The 17,459-nt window shown below is 39.2% G+C and overlaps 1 protein-coding gene across 8 annotated transcripts in view; it reads right to left on the reverse strand.

Moving 5' to 3' along the window:
• The window catches only part of agpat3 (1-acylglycerol-3-phosphate O-acyltransferase 3), an 89,957-nt gene that overhangs the window by 64,198 nt on the left and 8,300 nt on the right, over positions 1-17,459 (reverse strand). For 2 of the 8 annotated variants that reach the window (XM_015363576.2, XM_015363574.2), the window contains exon 3: positions 2,807-2,926. The exons of 5 other annotated variants lie outside the window; for them this stretch is intronic. The gene's annotated coding sequence lies outside the window, so the exon portion shown is untranslated. Of the gene's footprint in view, positions 1-2,806; positions 3,203-17,459 lie in introns of those variants that run through there. One more of the 8 variants, XM_015363579.2, reaches the window with a different exon arrangement.

Here is a 17,459-nt window from a genome sequence, read left to right on the forward strand (position 1 = left end):
TCCTCTCAGAACTCTTTTTGGGGGACTGACAAGTCTTCTCCTCCTGAGTGACTGTTGACTTCCAGGGGGAAGAGTGAAAGCTGAGAGGGGTCTCTTCTGTGGCACTACATGCAAGAGGCATGTTCATTGTGGTGGAGCCCTGGAGGAAAGGTGACACATTGCCTTTGTAAACACAACTGCACTCACTAACCAAGGATGAGCTGCAGCTGTGAGGGCTCTTTAAAGGCACACTGAGCAACCCCCTCAAAGAGGACGAGCAGGGCATACCTCTGGAGGATCACTACACCAGCAGGATTGTACCCTCTGTTAAGCCATTTTTCTTGTTTTTTAGCCTGTCCTGTCCTCTACCTCTCCCCGGGCAGGCTGACCTTTTTCCACAAGTTTAATTTTAATTTGTGCCTGCTCTCCCAGACTTGACTCCGCTAAAAAGGGGAAGTCCAGTCTGGACCCCGCTGCCAAAAAGGGTTCTTTTTCCAGGATGGACCCCATTAGAAGAGGTAAGTCTAGCCTTGGCACCGGTCTACACAACAGTACAAGCTGCTGTACTTAACGGCACATTATCTATTTTGCCTTTTTGTTTTGTTTTCTTTTCAGTTCTCGCACCATTGCCTCCGCCCAGACATGGTGTTGACTTTTCCTTGTGCTCTGCACGACTCCTCCCATTGCTACAAGTGTCCCCATCACTATACTGGGGCATTATAACCCACACAGACTGCAGGGTGAGTGCCCCCTACTTTCCCCACTAACACCTCTTCCAGCAGCAACCTTAGTTTTTCCTACAAGGTCTCCCATCCAGGTACTGACAAGGCTCATCCCTGCTTAGCTCCAGTGGGCTGCCAGTTGTGAGTTACAGGGTGATATGGCTGCTGGCCCAGCTTGGACAATTCAAGTCAGAAACTATAAGGACCTCAAAAAAGCAAGGAAAGGTGTATCCTGGAGGACTAAAAAATAAATAATTGGATGAGAGCAATAAGCATACAATATGTTGTGGAATTATTGGGAGAGAAAAGAAACTAAAATGACAATAGGTTAGATATAGTGCAAGCATAGCCCAATTGATCCACAGAAATTCTTAACTGCTCTCAAAAAACAACAGACAACTAACAAGAAAGCATCATAGACAAGGAAAATGAAAATTACAAGCCTGCAGGAGAAACACGGATGAACTGAGCAAAACATCTGTGAAGGGGACTGCAAAGGGATTCTGCTGATCATGATGATGAAGATGACATGTGACAATTGTTTGATACGCCCAAGATATAACTGTAATCTGTAATTAAGATGTGGTGGAACCTGGAAGATCTTTTAAATGTTTTGACTTCTGAAGGACACCAAAAGCAATTATAAGTCAACATAACTAGTCAAATATACAGAAGTAATACCACAAAAAATTCTAATGACTACATCCCATTCACTAAATGTTAAAAACAAGTAAGACTACAGCAGGGGTCTCCAAGACTACATGTGAAGAGCTCCAGTTCAGTCGGTATTCAAGGTTATTGATGAATTAAGCAAGTAATCAGCCAATTAATAAAAAGATGGCCCTTGAGTGCTGAAGGATGTTCACATTTTAATTCCCAATGATCTCTTATTTACTTATGGCCAGCAGCCATATCACCCTGCAACTCACAACTGGCAACCCACTGAAGCTAAGCAGGTGTGAGCCAGGTCAGTACCTGGATGGGAGACCTCCTGGGAAAAACTAAGGTTGCTGCTGGAAGAGATGTTAGTGGGGCCAGCAGGGGGCGCTCACCCTGTGGTCCATGTGGGTCCTAATGCCCCAGTATAGTGATGGGGACACTATACTGTAAAAAGGTGCCGTCCTTCGGATGAGACGTAAAACCGAGGTCCTGACTCTCTGTGGTCGTTAAAAATCCCAGGGCGTTTCTCGAAAAGAGTAGGGGTGTAACCCCGGCGTCCTGGCCAAATTTCCCATTGGCCTTAACCAATCATGGCCTCCTAATAATCCCCATCTATGAATTGGCTTCATTACTCTCTGCTCTCCTCCCCACTAATAGCTGATGTGTGGTGAGCGTTCTGGCGCACTATGGCTGCCGTCGCATCATCCAGGTGGATGCTGCACATTGGTGGTGGTGGAGGGGAGACCCCATTACCTGTAAAAGCGCTTTGAGTGGAGTGTCCAGAAAAGCGCTATATAAGTGTAAGCAATTATTATTATTACTTAAACTGACATATCACCTGCTTAATTTCTCACATTTAAATTGTTCAGAAGTCTTTAGTAGTTGGTGATTTAGTGGTGGACTGCAGAGCCTGGACTGAGGTTCTCCAAGAACAGACATTGGACCCTATGGTACAAAATATTTAAGTGATTTAGTACTGATATAGTATTTTCTTTACATGGAAGTCTTCATTCCTTGTTTTAGTCATGGACTTTGAAAGTGGATAGAGCCAACTGGGTACTTTGTCATGGAAAGCAAGGGAGATGCTAAATTCAGCTAAAAAAGCCAGGGATTTTCCCATACTCATCAAAACCTACTGAAAGCTTAAACAGATCTCTGCACAAAAGAAAGAAACTGACAGAGGCTATTAATGCTAGATTCCAGTAGAACAGAAGTAAACAAATGATATGGCGGTCCAACCCGAAAACAGAGTAAAACCAAAAAGAAATCCTGCTTATAGACAAAACCTTTCCACTGCTAGAAAACTGCAATAACATAAAGTCCACAACAATGTGATTATGTAGCTAAGGTGCCTTTGGTCAATACTCGCAAGGGGAAACATAAAAGCAACACGATTGATTTTGTTACCCAAACCTTAGCAAAGAGCTCCACAGCAGCCTACTTACCAATAGGTGTAGTACGCCACTGCCAGAATTAGCAGAGCTGCACAAATTCCAGTAAAGATTAAAACGCTGGTCTGGTTTGCCAACATCTTTGGGTATTTGGGTTTTTTTTCCTCCCAATTTCTGTTCACAGGAGAACAAAAGGGAGTCAGTGTTCATCCAAATGGACAGCCATGCAAATCCCAGGAGATTATGATGACACAAGCATAAAGAAGCAAATCTAAGAAAGCTGCGGCTTTGTCCCCCCCCGTAAAAACTGCCTCCTCAGCAAAGAGAGGACTTTCAATATAAATCCAAAAGCACAATACAAATATACCAAAGCCTTTATGTTACTATCAAAACAAACACTTTAGTGCCATGGAACATCTTCAAGAAGGGACTAATTGTCCACATTTACACTGCAGGAGGCAAAGGAAAGCCACTGTAAGAAACAACTTTGCTTTTCTATAAATAACTGCAGCACTATCTAGTTTACCATCCCTTTAGGTAATCCTTAAATCAGCTTATTTATTAGGTGGCTTCAGGCACCCTGGATCAGTCACATTGGATTTTCGTCCTGTAGGCCCCTGGTGCAGGACCACTGTAACATCACAAATTTATTGCTGTGGTGTGGGCTTTTGTACAGGGTAAGGGTATCTGATTAAGACAATCAATTTACCATTTCAAAATAACCTACAGTAGGTAAAAGTAACCTAGGCGTCATATTAGACACAAGGCTCTCATTTAACTCTCATGTTAAAACAGTATCTAAAACATGCTTCCTACAGTTAAGAAATAAGGCAGTTTCTCTCCACTCAAGACACAGAAATTAATACATGCTCTTGTACAGCATGTTAGACTTCTGCAATGCCATACTATCAGGGAGCACCCACCATTCTTTTAACACCTTACAGCGAATTCAGAATGCAGCAGCTAGAATTGTTACTAGGAGCAGATAGAATGACCATATAACCCCCATACTTAGCTATCTTCATTGGCTTCCAGTCAGGTACAGGGCAGACTTCAAATTTCCTTAGAGGTCTCAGAGGTCAGGCACCTGTCTATCTAATGGAACTTATTAATGTTTACCATCCATTGCCTGCTTAGATCACAGAATGCAGGTCTTCTTCATATTTCACACATTAATAATAAAAACAATAATAATAATAATAATTGTTTACACCTATATAGCGCTTCTGGACACGCCACTCAAAGCGCTTTACAGGTAATGGGGACTTCCCTCCACCACCACCAATGTGCAGCATCCACCTGGATGATGCGACGGCAGCCATAGTGCGCCAGAACACTCACCACACATCAGCTATCAGTGGGGAGGAGAGCAGAGTAATGAAGCAAGTTCATATATGGGGATTATTAGGAGGCCAATGGGAAATTTGTCCAGGACGCCAGGGTTACACCCCTACTCTTTTCGAGAAATGCCCTGGGATTTTTAATGACCACAGAGAGTCAGGACCTCGGTTTTACGTCTCATCCGAAGGACGGCGCTTGTTTACAGCATAGTGTCACTATACTGGGGCATTAGGATCCACATGGACCGCAGGGTGAGCGCCCCCTGCTGGCCCCACTAACACCTCTTCCAGCAGCAACCTTAATTTTTTCCCAGGAGGTCTCCCATCCAGGTACTGACCAGGCTCACACCTGCTTAGCTTCAGTGGGCTGCCAGTTGTGAGTTGCAGGGTGATATGGCTGCTGGCTTATAATAAAATAACAGTTGGCGGCAAAGCCTTTAGTTACAGAGCCCCTAGCTTATGGAACAGTCTCCCACCCCATATTCGGGATGCCAAGTCAATTTCAGTATTCAAATCCAGACTGAAGACCTATTACTTCAGCCTAGCCTACTCACAATAATCTAATGTCTAAAGCATGATGCGCATTAGAGCACACATCAAGTGCATTTCTACCACTGATGTTCGAACAAAATATTGAGATTTTGGCAGGCAAGGGATATTGGGAGTAGTCATTACTGGACATCACAATCATTATTGGAAATTCAATAGTTTTCACTGTAGCTCTCATAAACCAATATATATATAATTAAACTGGAAGGGCTGATTTATATCAGAATAAATTAAATTACGTTTTAAAATCACTGACGTTAAATATTTTGCTCCAATTTTATTACAGCTGTTCCCTTTGAGCCTTGCCAAATATGATATCGGACATGGCTGGAATTGGCTAATTCATCTGTATTGATGAGGTAACGAATGTTGAATTCTTAAGTTTACAGAAACATTTGTTCCTATGGATCCAAGAGGGACATTGTGGATATAGCTATCGTTTAGGAGGATTTTGCTGGTCTACAGAGATCTGCATGGAGTACTGACATACAGAAGACTTGATGGATGGATTAATACCCTCGTTCATTTATTCTTTTTTTTAATTGTATAATGTTAGCATGCCCAAAAGGGTTGACCTTAGACCCCGATAGGTTTTTTTTTTCTCCTTACTTAGGAGTTTTTGGTGCCTCTTCTGGTCTTTTCTGTTCTGTACTCATAACATGTATGGTCACTTGCATTGTTAAGTGCCTTGGGGAAACCTTGTTGTGAAAGGCGATATATAAAAATAAACTGAATTGAATTGAATTTGTTCTGCTTATGTAAAAGAAAATACTTCTATATGAACTGGGCAGTGCTTCACCTTAAAATTACCCAAAACATATAGCTAATTGCAAAAAAGGAGAAAAAAGTGGATTTGAGATTGTAAAGTCAATTTCTGCATTGAATTCCAAATGAGCACACATTTAAATGCTGAAAAAAAATTACATAAAGAACCCCTAAGAACAGGCAAGTGGTTGCAACAAAGAATCAGAAATGATTACTGAAAAGTTTCAGACTTCATTCAGTTATTGCTTCAAAAGGTGTATGCAACCAAATATTGATTATTACACTGTGCAATGTACTTAAACATAAACATTATTGACACACTGACAGAGGAGGTAAGAACAGAAGTGCCTTGGGAACTCATCTTTGCTGATGATGTGGCACTGATGGCAGACTCAGAAGTAGAACTACAGGAGAAAGTGCTCAAATGGCAGAGGAGTCTGGAAAAGGGTGGACTGAAAATGAATGCAGAAAAATCTGAAATAATGGTAATGGAGAGAAGAGGAGATACAATGACCAATGTTGAGGAGACAAATGGAGGAAAACTGAAACAAGTTGATGACTTTAAATACCTTGGATCAAAACTGGTAAAGGGAGGAGAAACACTGGAGGCAGTAAAACAAAGAGTGAAAGCTGGATGGAACAAGTGGAGAGAAATAACTGGAATAATCTGTGACAGGAAAATTCCCAGAAAGTTAAAGAGCAAAATGTACAAGATTGTGATTAGACCTGTACTACTATATGGAGCTGAATGCTTGGCAGTTGGAAAGAGGGAAGAGAACTTGATGAGAAGAACTGAAATGAGGATGTTGAGATGGATTCTGCAGATTTCAATGAAGGATAAGATCAGAAATGAAGAAATCCGTAGACGATGTAGGGTGGTGGATGTGGTTGAGAAGATGCGAGAGGCGAGGTTACAGTGGTATGGACATATCATGAGGAGGGACGTTGAGGAAGTAACAAAGAGGGTAATGGAATTGGAGGTGGAAGGTAACAGAGGAAGAGGCAGGCCTAGAAAGAGATGGATAGATTGTGTGAGAAAAGATATGGAGGTATGTGAAGTGAGTGAGGAAGATGTGCTCGACAGAGACAAATGGAGAAGAGCAACCAAAGCAGCTGACCCCAGGACAGTCTGGGACTAAGGCTGTGAAAAAGAAGAAGAAGAAGAATGTACTTAAAGTGAATTTATCCCAAATACTTAATCACTGGGCTGAACAAAAATCCACACCCAAAGAAGGGTCCACAGCCGAAACGTTGTGTTTCTTTCCTTCTCTTTTCAGTATGGAATAAACCTTTACTTGTTCTTGAACACAAAGTATGTTGTAGTTCTAATATGAGCAAATGCATGCGTAGAAATATTAAAAAAAAGTATATTAAAATGTATTTATGAATTATGCTAATCTCATGATCATACAAATTGTTTGACTGTAAACTAAAAATAACAGTTGTGACTTTTTTTGTCTCTGCACTTTTTGAGGACACTCTGTTTACAATGATGCTTCCCTAGCAAAGGATATGAGAAAATGTTCAAAATAACTTCCAGGGTTGAAAAACGAATATACTAACACCACAAGGTGTTCAATTCTTTTAAAATATTTAAAACTTTTTTTTGCCATTTCTCACCTGAGGTATTAATTATTCTAAGGTATTAATTGTTTGCAAACATTGTTATATAAAATCAGTCATTTATTAGGTTTGTAGTCTTTCTGTCCGGAATTGGTTACCATGAGAAAAAGTGCTTCTATCATGCAAACTGACACAAAACTCTTATTACTGTGTTTTGATGGTAGTTGGAACATTCATCAGCACTCTAAAGAAATTGCATTTCTGAACCTTAAAGAGTGGTGTTAGGGTGTCTCTGGTAAGGGACCCATGTATGATGGTACCCAAGTCTAACCTGCCCCACATAGTATCAAAGTAGTTACAATTCAGCATATCTTATCCCCATTATTGTTTTGAAGAAGATTAATAAACTATTTTTATTCTTTTGATCAGCCATTTCTGTCTCATGACAGCTTTCCTTTAGTGCCTATAGAAAGTCTATACGCCTTTCCAAAGTAACACATTTCATGGCTTTACAGCCTGAAATCAAGAAACATTAAATCATTATTTTACCATTACTTGCACATTGTAACAAACAACATTTAAATGACAAAAAAACATTCTGAAAGGTAATTAAAACTGAATACCTAGAAACATAGGTTGGATAAATGTATGCACCCCTTAGCAATAGCAGTTGTAAATGATTTTAAAATTGTCATTCACAATTTGGCTCCTGTGTTCAACTGTAGTGATTCTGATTATTCAGAATAAAATAAGCTGTTTCCTTAGATCTCCACTGCTGGGAAGAGCATCTCGAAGTAAAAAGGTTAGTGCGGGCAAAAAGATGCTATCAAAAGTCCTCAAGGATAAAGTTGTGACAAGGCACAGAGCAGGAGACAGGTATAAAAAATTCAAAGGCCTTAAATATCCCTTGGAACACAATCCAGACTGTGAATAAGAACTGGAAGGTGAAGAGCACCACCGGCCTTCCCTCTAAAATGGATGACCAAGAAAGGCAGAGACTGATTAGAGAGGCCACCAAGAATCATCAGGGTTAAAGAGAAACTGGATGGAACAAAATGAAGACTGATTTTTGAAGAAAACCTGCTGTTTTATGCAAAGAAACTGAAATTGGGAAGGACGTTTACCTTTCAGCATGACAGTAACCCTTAGCATAAGTGGAGTTGCTAAAGAACACAAAGGTAAATGTCCTCAGGTGGCCCAGTCAAGGCCCTGACCTCATTCCAATTGAAAATATGTGGAATTATGTAAAGGTTGCAATCCATCACCAGCCCCCTTGCAATGTGAATGAGCTTGAACAGCTCTGTAAGGAGAAAGAGGCAAACACTGCAAACTCTAGGAGTGTTACATTGAAAGACCTATCCAACAGATGGCTGTTACGCAAACAATAAATAATCAAAAAAGCCATTAAAATGTTGTAAGCTTCAGTTCTTAAGTCATTGGTGTGTCTTTGAAGACCACTGGCACAGCTTTATGCCAGGAAGATCCTGAGGAAGGCCAAATCATTGAAGACCCATCTCATGTCCTTCATCACAGACTTTTAAACATTTGACTACAGGAAGATGTTTCCGCTGTCCACAGTGCAAGACCAATAAAAGGAAATTCAGCTTTGTTCCAGAATATGTCAGGCTGGCAAACAATGACTATAAAAAAGTCTTATCAATATGATGTCTAATGGTGGATGCTGCACATTGGTGGTAGTGGAGGGCAGTCCCCATTACCTGTAAAGCGCTTTGAGTGGAGTGTCCAGAAAAGCGCCATATAAGTGTAAGAAAGTATTATTATTATTATTATTATTATTATGGACAGAGCCCCGTCTACAAATGCGCATGTACTTTAATACCATCTTCAGAACTACACACTGTTACTTCCAATCACTTTAATGATCCATTTACTTTTTTATATACAGATATATATTTTCTTAGCAATGTTTCTTTATTATGTGTTGCATACATAATGCACTGCTTGCTGCTTATATTGTCACCCTGGGAATTAATGATATATTTTGAGTGGATGGAACTGAATTTAAATGGTGCTTTATTTTTTTATTTTTTTAATTCTGATCTAATGTGTCTTGATTTTAGGCTGTTAAGCCACAAAATGTTACTTTGGAAAGCTGCATCTAAACTGCATCAACATGAACTGCAGTTCAGGGAGGGAGAGTTAGCTGTATCCTGAAATGTAGTGAGTTTATATAGCACAGGAGTGTTTAAATCCTTTGCTTTAACATCATGTGTTGTGTATAGTATTCTTGGATATGTTTGAATTTTCTGTAGTCTTTGTAGTGCAGTAGAATAGCAGTGTTTAGCTGGGTGCCAGAAGGTAAGGCACGTCAGTAGGTATTTTGGAAGAGACAAGGAACATGTATCTTCCAGTGCAGGGAAAACTGGCTGTGTCAAATATGAGCCTGACTGAGTATGCCAGGGATCCCAGGTTTCTTCTTGGTAAATGGAAGACTGGCCATGGAGAGGAGAGCCCGGGAATGAATGCTTATATGTTGTAAGGGCGAAGTAGAATATTCTTGGTAGAATAGGGGACTGAAAGAGTTGTTCCATGTGAGTAAAGCAGTTGAAGAACTTTTGGGAACTAATATCTCTGTGAAGGTTTGTTTTTTGGGACTGAGCATGCACCTTTGAAAGCAGACCACCGGTAAATCCTAGGAGCCAGGAAGGGTTCAGATCACCAAAACTCACACTTCTAAAGTGGATGATATGCTGGCTGACTGTTACATTCTGTGACTTGGGGGTCGTCATTCATTACAGTTTTGTAGATTTTCTATTGGCACTGTACATCTTCACCTTTGTATTGGTTATTTTGTACATTTTATTATTTGTATTAATAAATCTACATGTTGTATCTTTGGAATGCATCCCAAATACTGGATCACCATTAATTGTGATTAACTGATGTTTACTAGCCATAAAATAACTTTTGCATAAAAATCTTTTACCTTAATAAACTGGTGGGAAGTACTAAACTTAAGTATGTCTATTATTCTGCAGTCAATGTGATAACTAAAGTACTCAGCCTCATCATATATTGTCTGTGCACCTGAGTATTAATGAAAGTGGAGCAGCAGTTCCCAGTTTCAAAAGCAGGAAAAAAAGTCAGGCATATGCCTTGGTTGGGAACTCTTCATTATACATGGAAACATGGGAACTCTATTATAATATGTTTAGAAAGACAGAATAAAAGAATATTAACCATTCCTGTGTTTCAACAGACAAAAAAATCCTAAATTTATTAATAATGTCAATGCATACACTTTAACAGGTGTTTTGGTTGTTGATTAAATTCTCTTGATTAAAGTTTCTATTCAATGTATGCAATGTTTCAGATGTGAATATTTTTAAAAGAATTTAAAGTCTGTGTCAGATGTCAGATCTTGGTTAAGGAAAGAACCCCAGTTTATTTCACCAACTTAATGGCTTGTCCATAACAGTGTACCACTTTAGTATGAAGATGTTAATTTGCCCTGTCTTCCAACCCAAGCAATTTTGAAAGGGGACAAAATTCTTATATTCACTAAAGACTTTTACTACCGAGAAGCCTAAATAACAGATAAAGAGTGTGTAAGAATTCATGATGATTAGTATTAAGGCTATTTAAACAGTATTACTCATATACATATGCTGCCATCTAGAATGTGCATCAAAAGTTGTGCCAGTAGAAAGTACACTGTGGTATACTACAGTTATGTTCAGTGTCCCGCTTTCAGCCCTTCATTACTCAAAGCAGATCAACAGGTAACTGGCAGCTCACTGAAGCTAAGCAGGTGTGAGCCTGGTCAGTACCTGGATGGGAGACCACCTGGGAAAAACTAAGGTTGCTGCTGAAAGCAGTGTTAGTGGGGCCAGCACGGGGCGCTCACCCTGCAGTCTGTGTGGGTCCTAATGCCCCAGTATAGTGACGGACAGGCGCCGTCCTTCGGATGAGATGTAAAACCGAGGTCCTGACTCTCTATGGTCATTAAAAATCCCAGGGCTTTTCTTGAGAAGAGTAGAGGTGTAACCCCGGCGTCCAATGGGAAATTAAGAAAATAACTTCAGCCCACCTTCAATCCCCCGGACACACCGAGAAAGCAATTTAAAGTCCTTAACTATCCAATCATTACAAAGGGCGAAGATTTGCAGAGATACAGCAGCCAGCAGCCATATCACCCTGCAACTCACAGCTGGCAGCCCACTTCATTTCCCATTGGCCCTTACCAATCATGGCCTCCTAATAATCCCCATCTATTAATTGGCTTCATTACTCTGCTCTACTCCCCACTGATAGCTGATGTGCGGTGAGCGTTCTGGCTCACTATGGCTGCTGTCGCATCATCCAGGTGGTGGTGGAGGGGAGTCCCCATTACCTGTAAAGCACTTTGAGTGGAGTGTCTAGAAAAGTGCTTTATAAGTGTAAGCAACGTATTATTATTATTATGAGCACATTTGCAAGATAACCACTATCTCCAGTTGTTTAATGCTGCACAATGAAACCAAATCAAAAATGTGTTTGCATCTCCCTTGAACATTTGGAACCACATGAAACATCTACTACACTATTCAAGGTTACACACTCCCATTCCTGAAAAATAACAACAATGGCCATGCCAAAAAAAAGGTCTTCCACGCAACTAATACTAACATCCACAACCCAAACCTGACTGCTTATTCCAATTAGGATGAGAGATGTAACACTCCCACCCTTAGGAACAAACATAATGTTTGTTAAAACAAAGTAAGCAGTTCACAAGATAAACTCCACTATAACTCTTCAGTTTACAGAAAATTTCCACCAAAGCTAAACCCTGTAACAAAGGTGACCAGTGCATCAGCTAGAACATTCTTCATGTCCTTCTTGTAGATCTTTCCAGGTAGAAGCCCTGTAACATAAGTGACCCACACATCAGTCATTGCTTATGGTAATACATAGGATGAAGAAAAAGTCAAGGATTGTGATCAGTTAAAAACAATATATGGCAGAAGACTAGAGCCTAAACATTATCCGTAACAGAAGCAGCTACAAAAGTGTCAAATAAATCGAAAACATCTTGCAAGCTCAGGATGTGAGTCTGTAAGCGTGTGACAAACATATGTGGAAAATACCACAGGAAACATGAATGCTAGTTCATCCTGATCATTCAAGAGTTCTGGTTTACCTAAAACTTCCAACACAGACAACACTCTCCCAAAAAACAAGTCATTTCCCAGAATAAAGGCTATCCCTTTAGGCAGGCTACTGTAGGTCACACTCTTACCTTAACAAAGCCAGTAAATTACTGAGACTGTAAATAACAGAAGCACTCTCATATATCCCATCTCTATGCCTTGCAATAACACATTGGAATCACAAGAAGCCTGGTCCACCAAAGGCAAAATATTTGCATGAATAAAAGACTGGTCATTCGGTTTTTCCAATTACAGACACAAATACCTTTAAAATCAATGGCTCACATGAGGTGATGTCAAAGCAACACTTATTTTGCTTATTTTACTTGTTGTTTACTTTGCTGTGTATGTTAAAATAGGGTAATCAGCAATCAAATGGCAGGTCTTATGGCAGTAAAAACACTCTTGTTTTTCCTTAATGAGCAAAGAAAACGTTTAGAAAGGATGTGACAGAAGATGTAGGAACTTCTTTTTATAATTTCCCTAAGAGGAGGGTTGAACAGAAGTAGTGAACACATACTTATGTGGTAGCACAAACTCATCTGCTAACACAGCCACTTGCTAGAGCAAGGTAACATTCTGCTAACTCAAATAAGTTACAATATGGTCAGACAGACAGTTTTTAAATAATTCAGGTTCATAATTCAGGTAAATAATACTTAAATAACTAATGTTGTTTGAATGTCAAGATCAGCTGCTTTGCAAGCAGTACATGGCTTCTCAATATAAACGTCTTTCTTTTGTGCAAATTCAACAAAGGTTTGATTTACAAATCTTTTTTATAATTTCAAAACGGTATGCCTCAGATACAAATTCATAGCATAATCAAAACAAAACACCTGCTGCGCACACCGTGATCTTAGATGCATGTGTGAAATAAAGTAGGGTTAATAACTTCTATTATAAAAGATTTTAGATTTGTTTTAAAATCTGTTGTAACTGTTGGCAAATATAATTGCAATTCTGCTGTTTATCGCCCAATATTGCGAGTCACACATGTGTTGTAGGTTGAGTGTACACTAGTAGCCACAGGTTCAGCCTTAGTCTTTTCACATTCTACAACACACTGTTTGTGTAATTAAAGGTGGTCTATTGGCATTATTATTATAAGATGATATGGTCTCTTTAAAAAGGAATATATTTCCTTCACAGAGTGTGTTCTGTAGTTTTAAAACGTCAGCCATATGAATCTAAAACGTGAACAAAGACTACAATTCCTGACAAGACGTAAAAATAAATTGTCAAAAAAAAACAGAGAAAAACATTTTGATGAGTGTGTATAAGCTGTCTATTACAATAGCACCACCTACATGTCACGTAATGTCGTTTATTAATTTCTATTGGGTGGGCCACAATCGCATTTATATTTGTAGCACTTTTTTGTTCCGCACAAGGTAGCTGTGATTACCCCAGCAAATAAAGCATCTTTTTGACAGCTAAAGAAAATGAGAAAATATGCCCAAGTACAGATTTACACAGAATGAAGTTATGGAGAGGATACGACCGGCATGTATGGTTTGTAGTGAAGTGTAAGGAAAGCCTCAAGCCCTCCAAACTGCTATGCCACTTGCAGACCAGACACTCAACCTTGCAGTATATTGCAGTTTTTTTAACAAAACCTATAGGTGCTAAAAGGCCAACAATCTACCCTCCAAAAATCTACCACTGTGAACCCCACGTCACTTCAGGCATCTTTCTTCATAGCTAACTGGATTGCTTAAACTGGGGAGACACACACGTTAGGAAACACTTTTTTCTTGCCATGCGCTAAGGAAACGGTTTTTAATCATGTGTGGGAAAAGCGCTGCAGAGCAGCTTGCAATGATACCAGTGTCAAATTATACTGTGTCTAACCGCATTGGGCATTTGGCAAGAGACGTGGAAAAGCAGGTGATCGCCAAGATAAAACCTAGTGTGTATTTTTCTTTACAACTTGACAAGACCACTGATGTCTCCAAAGACGCATAAATGCTCGTTTACACCAGATATGTTGAAGAAGGGGAAATTAATGAGGATTTTTTTGTTCTGGTGTCCTCTTCCCGGGCGTGCCACAGGAGATCAACTTTTTGTTTTGCTGGACACATATGTACGTGAGCATGAAATTGACTGGAACAAGTGTGTGGAAATCAAAAACGTTTTAACCCCAAAAAAGGGTCGCACTCTCAAAAAGGTTAAGAGCCCTGCAGTACTGTATATACAGTATGATGCCATATGGTTTAAAAGCCAGTACAGTATGTTTGAAATATATTTTTCATAATCAAAAGCTAAAGTAAAATTGTGTCCTAATTACTTGTTGCTGAAATTACCATTAAGACAAAATACAGATTATTTTAGTGCAAAAGTAAACCTGAAAAAAGCACATTGCATTCACGACAATAATACAGCTGATTAATTTTGCTTTGTAAAACAGCCCTTCTTACATTTTGAATAATAAACTTGTGCTTTGACCAGAAAATCAAACCTTAGACCTTCCAAGTAGCAAGCGAGCAATTTAACTGCCACTCGGGTAAAATATGCTACATTACAAACGATGACCCTTTCATTATCCTTTGAAACAACAACAGCAAAATGTTGTTAAAACAAACATGTCAAAATGTTTACAAAATAACCACAAGTGAGTTAAATTGATACAGATGTTTACAAGAAAGTGGAAAACAGAACCATTATCAACTATATACATATATTATATTTAGATGCATAAATTAGTATTGTTAATGAAATTCAGACATTTTTTATTTTCAGCTACCAAAATTTCTTTAGTTACATAATTCCATATAAATATTCCCCTGTAAGTGGATTTAAAAAAATACTACAACATTTTTACAATAATAATGACCAGCAAGTATTCACAGAAAAATTTAAATCATTATAGCTTTTTGTAAAGTATATAAACTTTATGTATTTAGAACAAGCACGTCAAAATGTTTCCAAAATAACCATAGTAAGAAAATGTTTGTGTATTTTTTAGCTACTACTACCAGCTTTGTACATTATGTGTAAGTCCTAATATATATATATAAATAAATTAATGTAATTTATGACATTCAGAGATGTTTTACTTTTGCTGTTTTTATTGTCAGCTACCAAAATGTCTCTTTAGTTACAAAGTTTCATACTAATATTCCATATTAAGTGATTTAAAGATGTATGATACAGAAACAGATTAAATTGTTGCACTAACATCCAATCCACCACAAGCGCCATCTATCAATTGTCTTTGGCCAGTGAACCACAGACCCTGCCACACTGCAGTAATGCAAGCATTACAAGTTACTCTGTACTCTAAGTTTACAGAAAAGGTGTTTCAGAGATCTACTTCAAGACCACCTCTCAATTCTCAGAGCCCCAGATCAGCACAGCTGCAGGGAGTGGTTCCAATCAGAGCACAAAAACTAAATATTCCCGCGAAGTTCAGGCTAACAATGAGGCTAGGAAGGATGCTGGAAGGATACTAGGAAAACAAAAAGGATAGTAACCTAGGAACCAAAGAAAACAAAAAAGAGGAGAAGAAAGCGCTGAGTCTGGAGAAAAAGCCACCTCAGGTCAGGTGATTAACTTGGCCAATCAAGAACATTCCACTTTTTGGGCCTGAAAAACACCATAGTTGCTTCAGCAGTATGTTTGGGGTCATTGTACTGCTCTGCTGCAAAGTGAAGCGCACGTTTTGAGGAATTTGGTTGGATCTGAGCAGATAAGATTCTTTCATTTCAGAATTAATCCTGTTGCTGCCATCAGCAGTAACATAATCAATAAAGACAAGTGAGCCAGTTCCACTGGCAGCCATACATGCCCAAGCCATGACACTACCTCCACCATGTTTCACAGATGAGGTGGTATGTTTTGGATCATGAGCAGTTCCTTTTTTTCCTCCACATTTTCCTCTTTCCATCACTCTGGTACAGGTTAATTATGGTCTTATCTGTCCATAGGACTTTGTCCCAGAACTCTACAAGCTTTTTAGCAAACTGTAACCTGGTCTTTCAGTGGTTTGCATTTTGTGGTGAACCTTCTGAGGTTTTGCTGGTATATTCTTCTCTTTATGGTAGTCTTTGACACATCTATGCCTACATCCTGGAGAGTGATCTTGATCTGTTCAACAGTAGAAAAGGGATTTTTCTTCACAATTCTTCGGTCATCCACTACTGTGGTTTTCCGTGGTCTTCCAGCTCGTTGGCTATTGCTAAGCTCACCGGTGCATTCTTGCTTCTTAATGTACCAAACAGTTGATTTTGACACACCTAATGTTTTGGCTATGTGTCTGATTGATTTACTCAATGTTTGTTCAAACATTAAGGTCAAAAGTTAAAAACACCAAAGAGAGTTGAGAGGATAGAAGTAAACGTAAGTTAGTCTTGCATAATATGCTAAAGTTTAACATAGTTATATCAACTTGGTACAAGGGACAGACAGACTGGACAGGGGATTAGAGCAGCTCCATGAAGTGGAGCCCCCCCTACAAATGGCACAAACGAAGAAACCCACCACATTTATTAGTGCTCTGTTTGTGCTGCTTTCATTTCCAACATATAGTGCCTTGTTTTTTTGGGGGTATGACGTCACTCTGCCCCCTACAATGTCACAGGAAAACCGAACTGGTGTGATTTGTTTGTGCTGTATTTGTGCAGTTGAAATTAAGATACCCAGCTGCTTTCGTTGTCCAGATCTATCGCCTTATTTTTTCAGGGTGTGACATCACTCAGCCCGCCTGCAACATCATAGGAGAACCGGACTGGGCTCATTCATTAGTACTGCATTTGTGCAATTGAAAGTAGCTTCCCAGCTGTTGTCGTTCTTGTGTTATACCGCCTTCTTTTTCGGGTAATCACATGATCATGTACGGCGACTTTGACCTCCAGTGACCCCGTCTATTAAGATCAAGCACTCTGTTACTGGTACAAGGATAATAATGTCTGCAATTTTGTTTCGCTGTTTGCCCAGGATGGCATTTGATTTTGTATTTAATACCAATGTCTTCTGTGCTTTTGTTTGAACAAGAAAATTAAATTTGTCTCCAATATCATACCCTAATCAGAAGAGTTGCGGGTTTAACCTTTAAAGGCGAACACTGGCAAACAATTGCATGTTCTTAAAATGGCTTTAACTAGCATGTTTTAATATTTCATAGCAGTGTCCTTTTTGTAAATCTGATGAAGTAGCAGTTTCACATTGTGTTCTCCTTAAACAAATAAGCAAATCAAAGGACATTTAAAGACTTGACCCATCTTTCAAGCCACGTATTTAAAAAGGTTAGACCATAGTTTTTACATCTTTTTATAGCATTTATAAGAAAATTTATAAATGTAAAAAAGAACCAGGATTTTTGTTAGGGGCACTGTG

Source organism: Lepisosteus oculatus, chromosome 15, assembly GCF_040954835.1.
Source record: "Lepisosteus oculatus isolate fLepOcu1 chromosome 15, fLepOcu1.hap2, whole genome shotgun sequence".
Lineage (NCBI taxonomy): Eukaryota > Metazoa > Chordata > Actinopteri > Semionotiformes > Lepisosteidae > Lepisosteus > Lepisosteus oculatus.